Source organism: Apteryx rowi, unplaced genomic scaffold, assembly GCF_003343035.1.
Source record: "Apteryx rowi isolate R43461 unplaced genomic scaffold, aptRow1 scaffold_39, whole genome shotgun sequence".
Taxonomy (NCBI): Eukaryota; Metazoa; Chordata; class Aves; order Apterygiformes; family Apterygidae; genus Apteryx; species Apteryx rowi.
This window is the reverse complement of record NW_020450418.1, coordinates 2,684,173-2,697,292: the sequence shown is the minus strand read 5'-3', so window position 1 is coordinate 2,697,292 and position 13,120 is coordinate 2,684,173.

Here is a 13,120-nt window from a genome sequence, read left to right as displayed (position 1 = left end):
TTAAGATTATTTCAGCTGATAAGCAGCTGAAGGGATTTTAGAGCAGCCAGATACTTTAACTTCTCGAGAAACTTTGTTATGGTTTAGAGATGGGGTTGAAGGTGACAGAATAGGGACAGTCCAAAGATCTTACAGAGGAATGCAGTTCATTTACAGCAGTGCATTTTGAACATTCACCACAGCCAGAAATAAAAGTTTCCTAGAAAAAATTGTAAAGTTGTAGCCAGCTGTCTTCTCCCTGGTCAAGCTGGGGCTTTTTCTTTCCTTGAAGTATTTACGTATTTTAAATTGCTGTTCCTGTAGCCCTAACCTGTCTGGCTGAAGGAGTATCTTCACCATGTGCGTGCAATGTTATTCCATGATGTTCACGTTCTAGACTAAAAAGTCCTTCAGTTGGGCAGCAAATTGTGAATTCTAGAGGAAATAATATAAGCCTGCCCTTTCTCTGATATTTATTACGTATTATCTGGAACATAAACAGAGTACCTCCTCACTAGTCTTAAGTCAGTTTAGTTTTAGGGAGCAGACCGCATCTGATGTGCACATTCAGAGGCATCACAGACTTCTTAGGATGCAGTTTTCATTGCTTCTTACGGGGTTCCTTGTAACAGCACAAAGATTTTGTTTCCTTTCCTCCTGAACAGGTGAACAAACAATCTTAATACTGTGCTAGAGGGGTTAATATTTGTATGGGATTTAGATGGGATAACAGATTCTTCACATATTCACCTAGTTTGCTTGTCCTCTGTTTCAGGCCATGCCTGTTTTCCCTTGGTGGGTAAACTTTTCCCAGGAGTGTGCCTGTCCTTGCATGGGTTGTTTTGGTTACAGGTTTTTGTGTTCCATGACTAGGACTTCTCCTGGAGGTACTTCACATCCTGTTTTGAAGCTACCATTTCCAGTAGACCAGTTCTAGATTTTAACAAATATTCTGGATGCTGCTTCTATTTAATGGCCCATTTTAAATGGACTGGTTGATTGTTCCAGACTTTCTCTTCCATGAGGGTGGTCAGTCCTTGCCTCCACGTGCAGATGGCTTTCTTCCTGCTGGCTCTCAACACTCAGAGGTCCTTGTGGGCATCTATGAAGCAGGGATCACTGGAGGGGAGAGGACATGGATTATAAATTTTCCAGAAAAAAATGTGTGTATTTTTATAAATGATAGGAGGAGGATCATTTAAAAAATGAGACTAGGCATATGGCTTTGTTTAGTAAAGTAATTAGTGTATAATGAAGAATAGAATGCACAGTATACAATGTCACTTCAGAATCTTTGCATATGGGAAAGACTTCCTTCTGTGAGACATGCTTGTAACATTGCTGTCTATTAAAATATTCAAACAAGTAATTATGGCAGTCCCCCCAGATGCTGTGATCTGAAACCCTAACTTTGCTAGCTATTTGCTTACTAACAGCTGAACTGGATTTCCCGTTTAGTAGTGTAAGTTGCCTGTGTTTTGTTTTAGTTTTAATTGCATGTTTTCCTGGGGAATGCTCATAAGATTAATTGCTCATTTTTTGTAGTTTTAAATTTATTAAGTTTTAAAACATATTCAAGCTCAAGCTGTATAAGCTTCACTTGAACCCCTTAATGGAGAATACAGTTCTATTTAATAAGTGCTGTGGCTCAAACMGAGCTTGAGGCAAAAAGCGATGTCGTTGTCATATGGCCAGTATTGTGCAGGAGGTCAGCTGAGGTTGTCCATGTCTGTGAATTTTGGGTTTTATCACCTGCTTTGAACTTCACTTTCCAACGTGCTGGGTAAGTTGCTTTCATTTTCCTGGTCAACACAAAAAATGACATTGCTGGAATGGTTTTGTTTGCTTGAGGGTTTGGGGAGAAGGTAAAGGGTATTTATCATGCTCCACAAAGCGTACGCTTGGAGTAAGAGGATTGATTGTGACATTTATATGCTTTGTTTACCCTTTGTTTTGGCTTTTTAAACTGGGCTTGTGATTTCGTTATTCATTTAATTCCTGCCTAAGACTGGTATTTCATAATATAATGGGGACCTTTGTTACCAGTCTTCCATGTAAAAAACGGCCTTTACACAASATAAAAACAAAAGCTGCAGCAGTTGTAACTTACTGGCCACTGATCAAATTCTCCCTTTTTGAAGCTGGTGGGAATTTGCTGTTGGGGTCAGTGGGGTGGGGAGGGAGGGATAAAAGAGGCCTAATCCTGTAAGATGCCGAAACCCTTAACGGCTGAGGTCGATCTGTGTAAGCGTGTTTATGAATCACTTCCAGTGAATAGATCGTCCGTCCTCTTTGAGCGTCTGTTTCTTCTGGCTGCACCACGCAGGATGTGAGGCCAATGCTGGTTACAAAAATCCATATGTTTGTATTTCAACAGAGGGCATTTTGCTCCCAGATAGTATTTAACAGCTTGTCCTTGTTTTTAGTAACACCATTTTAGTGTCACTCTGCAAGGCCCATCTTTCTTTGATATTCTGTTTTCCTTTCTAACTGTATAAATTCTAATGACTGCACTGAGAGGTCTGGATGTTTTAAAGCAAGCATGTGATATAAAACAATCTCCCATATAAATCCTGGAGAACTTTGCTCTTAGTTTTGTTTTAAAGTATTAAGAAATGCGGAATATTTCTCATATACATGCATAAAGTCTATTTACCYTTTTGAATTTGACTGTACAAAGTAATATAAATATAACTTAGGCAGCCCAGAGCACACTATCTTTTCTATACATTTATTCAAAGAAGAAAGACTGAATCCTTAACGTATATTTTGCTGTTAAGTTAAAATCTACAACAGCAAAATATATTAGTTTCTAGGGGGTTTTTTATAGCTAGAAGAATGCTCATTAGAAACAATCATTTCAAACTACCCATTTTTTCTAGTAGAGTCTGATAAGCCAGAAATGTCTAAAGACAWTTTGCATTCAACACATAGTCCTCTAACTGGGATTCAGATTTTTTCAAATGTCTTTAGACACCTAAAGATTGATGCAGGTATCTTATGTGACTTAACAGATTAGCTGCCTACCTCCTATGACATTCAGAGGATAGGTGTCTAACCATCTTCACTGATTTGGGGAAAGTTGCTAATGATTATTTTTGTCCCTAGTCCTAAAGGACTTCTTTAAACCTGGTAGAGGTAAAAATGCGTTCAGCAAAACTTAACAAGGATGTTTTGGAAYTCAAGACCCATCAGGTTCATTAACTCTTGAATGTGGGTCAGCATCTTCAGACTTCAGAAATCCACRACCGGCTGCATTCAGTGATTTCCACCATCATGTTCCCCTGCCTGCAGGTTGCGTCCTGGGAATGCAGAAGGACCGCGCTGGGCAGAGGGGACAAGAACGGCCCATCTGCACCGGGACTGTGGTCTCCGACCGTGGTGTCGGTGGACAGGGTGCTTGTCCCCTCCCTGCTCTGGCCTGCTCTTGGTTGTCCCCTCTTTTACAGCCAAATCCCAAACAAGCCTCCCCCTCGCTGCTGGCAGCTCCGCTTTCTCTGGAATAAGGGAGCGAGTTCAAACTCGGGCGGCCAGTAATTACAACCAGTTCCTGCTTCGCCACCCTGATGGGAGGGAGTTACCATCAGCTCTGGGAGTCGCAAGAAGAGAGCTTGAGCCAAAGGGAGTCTCGTGTTCAAAAAACTTAACAAACACTGATTTATGGATAGCATTAACAAGACAGAAAGCGGGGCAGGCGAGTGGCAATTTAGAAAGAGCTGTGTTATAAAATAATAATCCGTTCTGTACGTGGATTGATGGCTCTGACATCTGATGCTCGAATCACAACTTGTGCTTAACAGAAAGGCTAAAATATATTCAGTGCTCTTTCTCTCAGGAATGGCTTTCCCAGATGCACCATCTAAGAAACGATTCAGAGGTGACAGTTTCTTTAACCAGGCAGACCCAGCTTTGGTAATTCTAATTAGTCTGTTTGAGTGCTAGGATCTTTATTGTACTTGCCCTGTTTTCCCTCATTTATCTTAGTGTCTTCACTAATAAAAGTCAAGAGCCGTTGTATAGTTTGCAATAGCTACATGTATGTAAAAAAGCCAATTTTTTTTCTTTTGCTAGCATAATCTCACTTAAGTAAAACCAAGGTTTGAGTTTTGATTTTTTGTAACCATAACAACAGCTAACTTTAGAAACGACTTATTTAGGTGGACACTTGGCCTTGCGTTTGGGAGCTGCATGTAATGGTTTGTGTTGAAGTGCTGAATGCTWTAGCTGTTGTTGTTGTAGTCACTTTTCTGTCAAATGCTTTAACTAACCAGGAGGCTGAGGTAGAAGGAGAAAGTTCGCTCCCTAGAATGGAATTCCCTTGCTCTTCCCTAGAATTTTCCTTGGGAAATAATGGGGATTATTCAGAGCTTCTTTCCAGGTGTCATAAGACCGAGCAGAACAGAAGTATGGGTAGCCCTGAGGTCAAGTTCTTGTTTTCAGAGAAATGAGCACATTCTCGTAAAGAATGTGCTTTTCTGAGCATCATGTGTTAACATAAGACATAAATCCAGCATTGCTGAATAAGTCTAGTAATCACTATCTTTATAAGAATGCATGTCATTAATTCTTTTCCAGTACAACTGGCACAGCAGAAGCATCCAGATAAAATCCCTGATTAGACCCTGTGTAGAAAACAATTTTATTTGTTACAAGTTCATTGTTATCTTCTTCACTTAAAGGCTTAACCTAAAAGCCCCTAAAAATCAATGGAAAGACTCCTGCTGGTTTTGGTGAATTCCATATGAGATCGTGGTAGAAAACAGTGCTATAATTTTACATGCGTATTTCCAACAATACTTCTGTCTCTGGGATTAGAGTACTGAGTTAGCCAAAAGAATATCTGATAACCAGCGTATTGTAATGGCTCAGGACTCGTGCTTTCCTAGCAGCGTGTTAAAGGTATGTTTGCGCAGACACAGCTGAGACATGGTATTGGGGAAAAACAGTAGCTCTCCCAGAGAATTCCTGGTAAGTGCATGTGATATGTACATAGATCCATACATTTCCATGCATTTGGTAGATATAACTTCTTCCTAAAATATAGAATATTATGTGTAATGACTTCAGAGTGAGGAAAGGGCCACTGTTGCAATCAGAGTTCCTTGGTAGTGAAACAAGGAACAAAATGTCTAACTGAAAACCATATTGTGCACACACAAAATCTTTTTTTTCCCTGAAGTAAGTCACCTGAAAGCCCCCCCCCCAAAAAGGGGGGCTTTTGGAAGAACTCCTCTCTTGCAGGTCAATGAGTTGTGTGGGGGTTGGATTGGATTGAATGACGGTCAGTATTGGACTGATCAGGAGCTAGTGATAGGATTCCAGTCCTGCTCTCTTARGAACTTGATTCAGCCCCTACTGAAATCACTGGGGTTCTAGGGTGGGCCCGAATTTTCCATTTCCTCAAGGACTAATACGTAGTTTGGTACCTCCCTGGTCCACTCCGATTTCACCGGGAATCTTTTCATTGAACTGCAGAGAAAGAGCGCGGCTGCAGAGGAGCGGTGGCCTGTTTGGTGGCTTTCGAGGAAGCGAATGAAGCGGCGCGCGGTGCCAACGCGAAGGCGGCCGCTTCCTCGCCGCGCGGCTCCAGCGAGACCGCCRCGGCTGTGGGGCAACGCTCCGCCGTCAGCAGGCCGATGAAAGYGTGCGGGTGTTTCATAGCGTGCGATGGTGATATATATGTCTGTGGGGGGGTTGGTTGGTGGTTTTGATCAGAAGGTTGTACTTGGGCTAGCTTATTACCTGGTTTTTGGGTTTTGTTTTTTTTTTTTAGTGGTGAGATACACAATAAATTCCTTTTGCTAAGGCTTAAAGGCTTGGTTAATGATTTTCTTGAAAAAGTTTTATTTTTAAAACTCCTTTTACTAGCCCTGATTTTTTTTTTAAGGTTCTGTTTTATAGATGAAGTCTTCCTCATGTCCTAAGCTGTGTCTGGAATGGAAGGATTTGATGAAATATAAGCAGCTAATGGCCATTTTATAATATATGAAAGTGTATGCTCTGGCAGTGTTATGATTTATAGCGTTTCATTGCGTTAACTTGGTTTAAAATGGTTTCTCAAATTTTGCAGGCTGTAAGGTATTTCTTAAATGTATACCTTTTTGATCTGGTGTGCAAAAATGGCCCAGTTAACTTAATTTTAGCGTCATCCTCGTGTATTTACAGTGAATGCTACTGACAAGTGATAGAAGTAGCAGTTCCTGACAGCACTGATATCCGTGCACACTTTTTGTTCTTTCAGTGACAAGAGTAATTACACCGATAGACAGAAACAAACATGAAGTCAGTTTTGTGGATCACTTCAAGTAGATCCTGAACTTTCTGTTTCTTCGTAAAGGGCTTTGTGTAAGTAAATCAAAGGGCAGAAACATCCTTCTTCCGCCTGTTTGCCTGATGTTTAAGCGAACATTTTTATTGTACACATCTCTACTAAGTTATGGTGTAAAGTATTATAAGTTACCAAAGCTAATTGTATTCTCAGCCCTAAATCTGTTTGTAATGTGCAGGTAATGAGGAAGTCTGTAGGTAAACTCATTATGAGGATCAGTCAATATGTGTTTTCCTGTAGCACTTGTAGTAATTACATTAGCTTGATAGCATTTCCCTGGCTTTCTTAAAACTTTTAAATTAAAGTAACAGGCCATTTGTTATTGCTGTGTTTTTGCTTGGAGACAGAGTGTGGGAACAAGATTTAGGGTATTTTGTTCCCGTTTAAACATCAAAACTTTTTACCCCAAACGAAACCTTTCAGATTTAGTTTTTATTAATCATGTCTGATGGTCAATTTTCTCTCTCTCTAGCCTACGTACAAAGAAATTGGTGTGGTGGAAATGAAAACCRGCAAGGCAGTAGAAGAGGCACCGGATGCTTACCCGTGGTTGTCCAYGGGTGCCGTAGCATGAGCCGTCATTGAGGTGTCCCGGAGCAACCCCTGGTGCCTGTTGTCGCTTGGGCTGCTTGGTTCGGTTTCGCGTTGGGGAGAAGCTTTGGGTGCGAGATGCATGCACTTCTACAGCAGCTGGCATGCAAGAACCTCGCGTTGCGTTGCTAATGTTAATGAATTTAGCTTCCCGATGCTCCTGCGAAGTGGCGCGGTGGAGCTATGCTGCAGGTCAGCAATAGGACTTGAACCGTAGGGTTTTGGCTCTGTGCTCCTCTCTTCAGTCACTAGTTCACGACTCTGGAGCATACGCAATCGAGGTTATTACTCAAAGCCAAACAAGTTGGCTCTGTGGCTAGCCGCTCTGTCTTCTTGGGCAGCAAGCACGCCTTTGGGTATGGCGTAGCGCGAGGGGAGGAAGGACTGGAAGAGAGGACGGAGGGCCTGCCTAGTAAAATCACAGCACGTGGCGAGCGTTGTTTTCTGTGGCTTTCTTCTACTGCTCTGCTTCACTATAGCATAGCAAACTGTGGCAGGCAATTCGTACTAGAAAGCCTTTCTTCAGACTGCTAAGCCCCAGACTGGCTACCAGCTCCACTAACTTGTCTCTGGTAGGGAACTCGGAGTCAGCTGCAGGAATGGGGTGAAAAAATGAAATCACTTCATGTTTTTTTTTTATACCTGCATTTCTGTAAAGCAGGCAGCAAACTGATGCTGTGGCTGATGCTTTGCAGGAAGCGCAGAGTACCTCCTGCCTAAAAATTAAGCCTTTCAAAATATTTCTAGTTTAGTATCTCCAAATTGGGGCCCTTGTTCCTGTTGGCCCTTTATCACCAGAAACGAAAGGGTTGGGACACAGGCAGAATGTTTCTGAGTYGAAATTGCCTCTTAATTCTGCTATCCAATAAACTGTATATAGCTTCTCAGGACTTGTAACGTGGCTCAGAATGAAGCAGCAGGACAGAAGGTCCTGCAATCAGGTGTAGGATGGAATAATCCTGCATTAAATATGACCTTTCTGAAGGGAAAACTGTCTGAGCTGAATAACCAAATTAGACTCGTGTTTGACACACTTCAAGTGCAGACCTTTCGGCTAAAATACCTAGTCAATAAGTGGGAAACTTGCTGTTTGGAGATGCGAAAAGTACCTATAAATGTGCAAAAAAGGAGGACTGTGACATTTTAAACTAGATGCAAGCCGTAGGATGCAAGTGAAAGACTAGATTATATTCTGCAGTTGAATTTTGTCTTCTGCTCCGATGTTCTGGTTTTGCGTGGACAGCTCTGTCAGGTTTGTATACAGCCCAGGATTTCTCTCTGCTTGTGTGAAAGGTCTGAAACTCAMGTCCGCTTCTTGTGATCCAGATCGCTAGGTTCAGCGGTGTTTGTGTGGATCCTTCCCAGCAGGCACCGGCGTAAGAAGGTTGACTCCTTTTCTGCCCGTCTCCTCCGGCGTCAGCAACGGCTTAGCCCGCACCTCCTTATGCGGAAGCAAGAGCGCTTGGCAAAGGGAGGTAATGCTCTCGGAGGGAACGCGTTTCCCATCTGGAGTTCTTATGGGGAATGAGGCACGCCACGCAGATCGCCTCCTTCCCCGCAGCCTCCCTCCGTGCGTCAGCGTGCTCCGAGCCTCGGCCACGCGGCACTGAAAACTGGGACCGTGACAATAGGAAACAGCTGCTCGGTTCAGKGCTTGTTGGCCCGATGCCCTCTTCTGACTGCTCCGATCCTCGCTGCCAAGCATAGAGGGAAAAGCTTTCAAGATCCCGTGCCGCAGTCGGAGGTGGTCTCGGAGGCCCCTCGGCGCGAGGACGCGGCTCTTGCTGCTGGCGCCGCGTGCCACCGGGCAGGGGCTCCGCGCTCCCCTCCCCGTGCGCTGCCGCTCTTTGGTCCCATCCACCCTTTCCCCTTATCAGAATCCCATAACCTCCTTTTCCGTCACACCTCCTCCGTGCCAGGGTTATCTCTGTGCATCATTTCCGCCCCGGCGGGACCCATCTGCTTGCTGTTTGTGCTTCTTCCCCCTATCTGGGGTTTTCTAGCCCCTTTTTCCCTGTCTTCCCACCACACGTTATTTCTACAGCTTTGCTCCTTTTTTTCTCATGCTGTTTTCCCATGCTCTTCTTTCCTTGTCACCCATTATTATTTGTCTAGAAAATAAGTCATGCAGAATGTCAACATCTCAACATAGAAAGGGGTCCACCCATTCCCTAATTTTTTTTTTTTTACTCTGTTTTTCTGATTTCCTTCCAAAGCTATTGGCCACTGATGTTTGAATATTCCCTAATGTTTTGAAATTGTCAAATCTGGCTCTGAAAAGTTACTGAGGGAGAGAGAGAGAAATGTCATCGCTGCTGAACAAAATGTYTCCAAAGCTCAGCAACCCGGTACATCTGTTTTTGAGATGAATTTAAGTTGTGCTTCCTAATATGTCTTGACCATAATGCATTTTAATATGGATGAAATACTGCCAGACTTTGGAAACTTAGACTCAGGTCCTCAAAGGTAGATGCCAGATTCCCATTAGTTTTAGTGCCTAAAGACGTGGTTTGGAGCAGCATCAAAAAACTAGTAGTTGAAAACTGGATGCAGTATACTAGGACTTTGTTCAATATTTAGGTAGAATAATTTATTTGATTTTCAAGGAGAAATTTCTTTCACCATTGCAGCTGCTATGGGGCAAATTACACAATTTTCTAAAAGGTCAGCAAAAAAAGCATATTCTCTGTACAGTTGGTGGAAACTCGATTATATGAAACAGATCCAAATACGATACACTGAAGAAGATTCTGGGGCTGAGATATCTCGGAGAAGAGCTGCTGCCAGAAAGCACCATGAAAGCTGTTAATGGTCGCTTGACAAGCCATTTTAAGGAGCAATTGTTGCTAAACTGGAGCAGCAAACACAGGATGGTGCCTTCAGGATACCTGGAGCCTTCAGTGCGTTGAACGCCCGTGTGAACCTCGAGTCATACGTAAACGCGGCGTGTTGGGTTGCTGCAGCGGCTGGTCCTGGCTGGCGTATTGAAGGTGAATTCTCCTCCCTGCCCTGAAAAAAACCCAGCGTATTTGCCTTGGCATTAGAAAATGCCCTGTGGCTATTCCTAGGGTTAACCGTATTCCTGGAGGCGCTTATGATCAGAAGGAAGACCGGTAAGTCGCGAGTGCATGCAGTGTACTTACCAGCAGTTCATATATTGCTGTGATCTGCTCGCTTTACTCCTGGCCCTGGCACTCCTAAGTGATGCATCCATTCCAAAACCATAGCAATTAAACCTTTTCCACGTATAGGGTATTCTAGTTATGAAGATACATTCGCAGAGTCCCCAGGGAGCTTATGGTTTAATCACTGTATGTATGTGGCATAGACTCAGTACTGTGCAAGTCCCGTAAACCAGATGGATCCCACCTTGAGGGATTTACAGCTTCAGAGATTCCAAAGTGTGACAGTCCATCAGGATACTTGAAATTCCAGTTAATCCCTTCCTTCCGTTTTGTTTTAAAACATATCTGTGTGAATATTGATTTATACAGAGCTGTTCTTCCTTTGTACTCCAGTGTCGCGTGAGAGGTAGCGATTGACTTTGGAAAAACAGATTTTTGAGGCAGCATGTGACTAAGCAGTTGGGGGTCGCAGGGGGGCGGCTAGAGACCCTCTGTGCACAGCAGGGCTCAAAAGAAGGTAGCGGGGCAGGGAGCAGGAGCAAGGGCAAAACGAAGGCTTGACCTCCTGGCAGGCACCCTGAAGGACAGTTCAGTGAGAGGACCAGCCACAGCCACCTCGAGGCTAATGACGTTGAATACAACGTAGTGAACAAACCTTAATCTAAAGTCTAATTCAACCGTACCGGGATACGCTTGATGTGGTTAGGAACTGTCGGTGAAACTGGGTGGCTGCTGTTTTGCAGAAGAAAGTCTAAGCGGTTTATGAAAGCAGTTGTTACTCTTAAAATCTAGGAAACGTTAACAAAATGATTCTGACTACAAGTTGAGTGTAAAACTGAAACGATGGTCAGATCCGTTCATCCTTCAAATGGATTAATCCGAAGGTCTTCTGCAGTCTCTGAAGGTCTGGCACTCTTGGACAGTGGCGTGTCCCGAGTCTCTGCTCCGTTATGTTTGTCTGAGAACACTGGGGTTTTGGCTTCTTTTCTGGAAYGCCTTTTTTGTTCTCCTATAAAAAGGCCTGTTAAGCTGTAATGGTTGGACATACGATCCTTTCCTTTTCTCTTGAGAGAAGAATAATGCATCTGAGAAGAGCTATGCAAACTATCGCAGATGTTTGATACCTCGTCTTGTCCGATTTACAAACTCTTTCTCCTTTTTTGAGGTGGTGGGGCAAAGTGGGTAGGGGTCTTTGCACTCATACTCCAACTTCCCCTGCCTTCCCGMATGGTGGGCATGGAGCAGATGGTTTTGTATTTTTGTTTGGGATGAAACTTGTCACTGACGGATAAACATTTGAAGTAAAATCCTGTTTCCATTGATTAAAACACAAAAGTGGCCTGACTTTGGATTGCAGCACTGTTTCATTCAGTGTTTTATCTCTGTAGTATTGAGTGCATGAATGTGACACTGGGCATGTGTTAAAATTTTACAAGGTTCAGAAATGTCTAAGTTGCAAAGAGGCCTGGAATATAACACTGGATTTTTTTAAATTTTTTTTTAAAGAAATTTTGCAAAATATCTTTTCATCTTCACCGCTCTGTCTTGCCAGTTATATTCTGGGAATTCATATCCTCTGTAATAGATAGCAACAATCTGAGCTTCTCAAGTGTGTTATGTTTTATAAAGCTCTTCTGGAGAGAGATTTTTTTTTTTTTGCATAGGAAAAAGTAGTGGTGTTTACCTTCTTTTCGGTTAAATGCAGTAGAGCCGTGCTCTCATGCTGGCAGGGATTACGGGGACAGTAGACTAAACAACGCTTCTCTTGTGCACCAACAGCAAATTACACTTTTGACGTGGTTACAGCCCGAGCTGAGGGTAACTTTACGTGGCCGGCGGTGTTCTGGCTGCGCCACCGTGCCATTTGTGCACGTTCGCACTTGGGTCTGAAGTGAGCATGCAGCAGGAAGAAAAATGGAAAGGAAAAACAAACCGACCCGTTGGAGAGGCCTCTGGCAGCTCTGTGCAAGTTGCTAATGCTGCTCAGCCTCGCTCGCTCGCTCAATTAGCCTCTGTGCTCTTTATGTTTTCCAGCTGCTAATTCCTGTCAGGTAAGTGCATGCTCTAGAAGTGTTTTTACTGGAATCAAGAAGCCTGGCTAAAGCACCAGTAATCTTTTACTCTATGTCAAGCTGCAAGTTTTTTTTTTTTTTTTTTAATTTATCTTTTTTGACCTCCCCCCTGCCCCAACAGCTTTTATTTAAAGAGCCGTTTGTAGGGAACGCGTTTCCCTAGCGAGTCTTTAAGCGCGTCTTTGCAGGGGAGGGAAATCACGAAAGATCTTATTATGCTGGTGCAGGTTGGAAACCTGTATTAAACAGCACCCGGTCCGCAATTTGGCCTCCAGGTAGATGCTGGAAGAGCAAGGAGGAGTTCAGGGAAGGAGGTCGGCCCGTAAGAACATGCRGAGGGGTTGTTTCTGTCCTCTCCACCGTAGGGACATGAGCGGTGGCCTCCGGTAGCTGGTATTACCGTAATTTGGTAGTGCTTTTGTACTCGCAGCCCTCCTCTCCCGGCCCGTGGGGACCGGTGCCGCTGGAGGCTCCCCCCGTCCGCCGCTGCCCGTCCGGGCTCGGTTCTTCCTCCGCAGCCCCAAAGGGCTGCGTTTTGCTTTCTGAATGCGTTGCTTCCACAGAGGCAGAGCCGACTTTAACCATGCCCACGTGCGGTAGTAAGACATACAGAAACACTTGAAAAATTAATATATATGGAAAAAAAAAAATCAGCTGATAAGGGGCTGGAAGACGGTGGAGAGGCAGCAGAGGCAGAGCTCGCTGCGTGGGTCTTGCTGCTTTCCTGCTCTAACAGGCTAAAGTAAACGGCTACAGAGGAGAAGRCCATTTGTCCATTATCAAGGAGATAATAACCCATCATTTTACCATGATTCCTGCAAGAGGAAAGTAAATTACAGAAGGAGTTAAAAAAGCAGTAGTTGTCTTATTTCCCCATAGTTTTGTTTCCTTTCCGCAGACACTGTCCTTGTTCTCCCTGAAACCTAGTTTCATGTTCCCACACCCAGGGCTTCGTCATTTAAAAGAAAATTAGATCAAATGCGTTTTAATTTATAAACTGAGAAGCAAAATCATTAGAGAAAAAA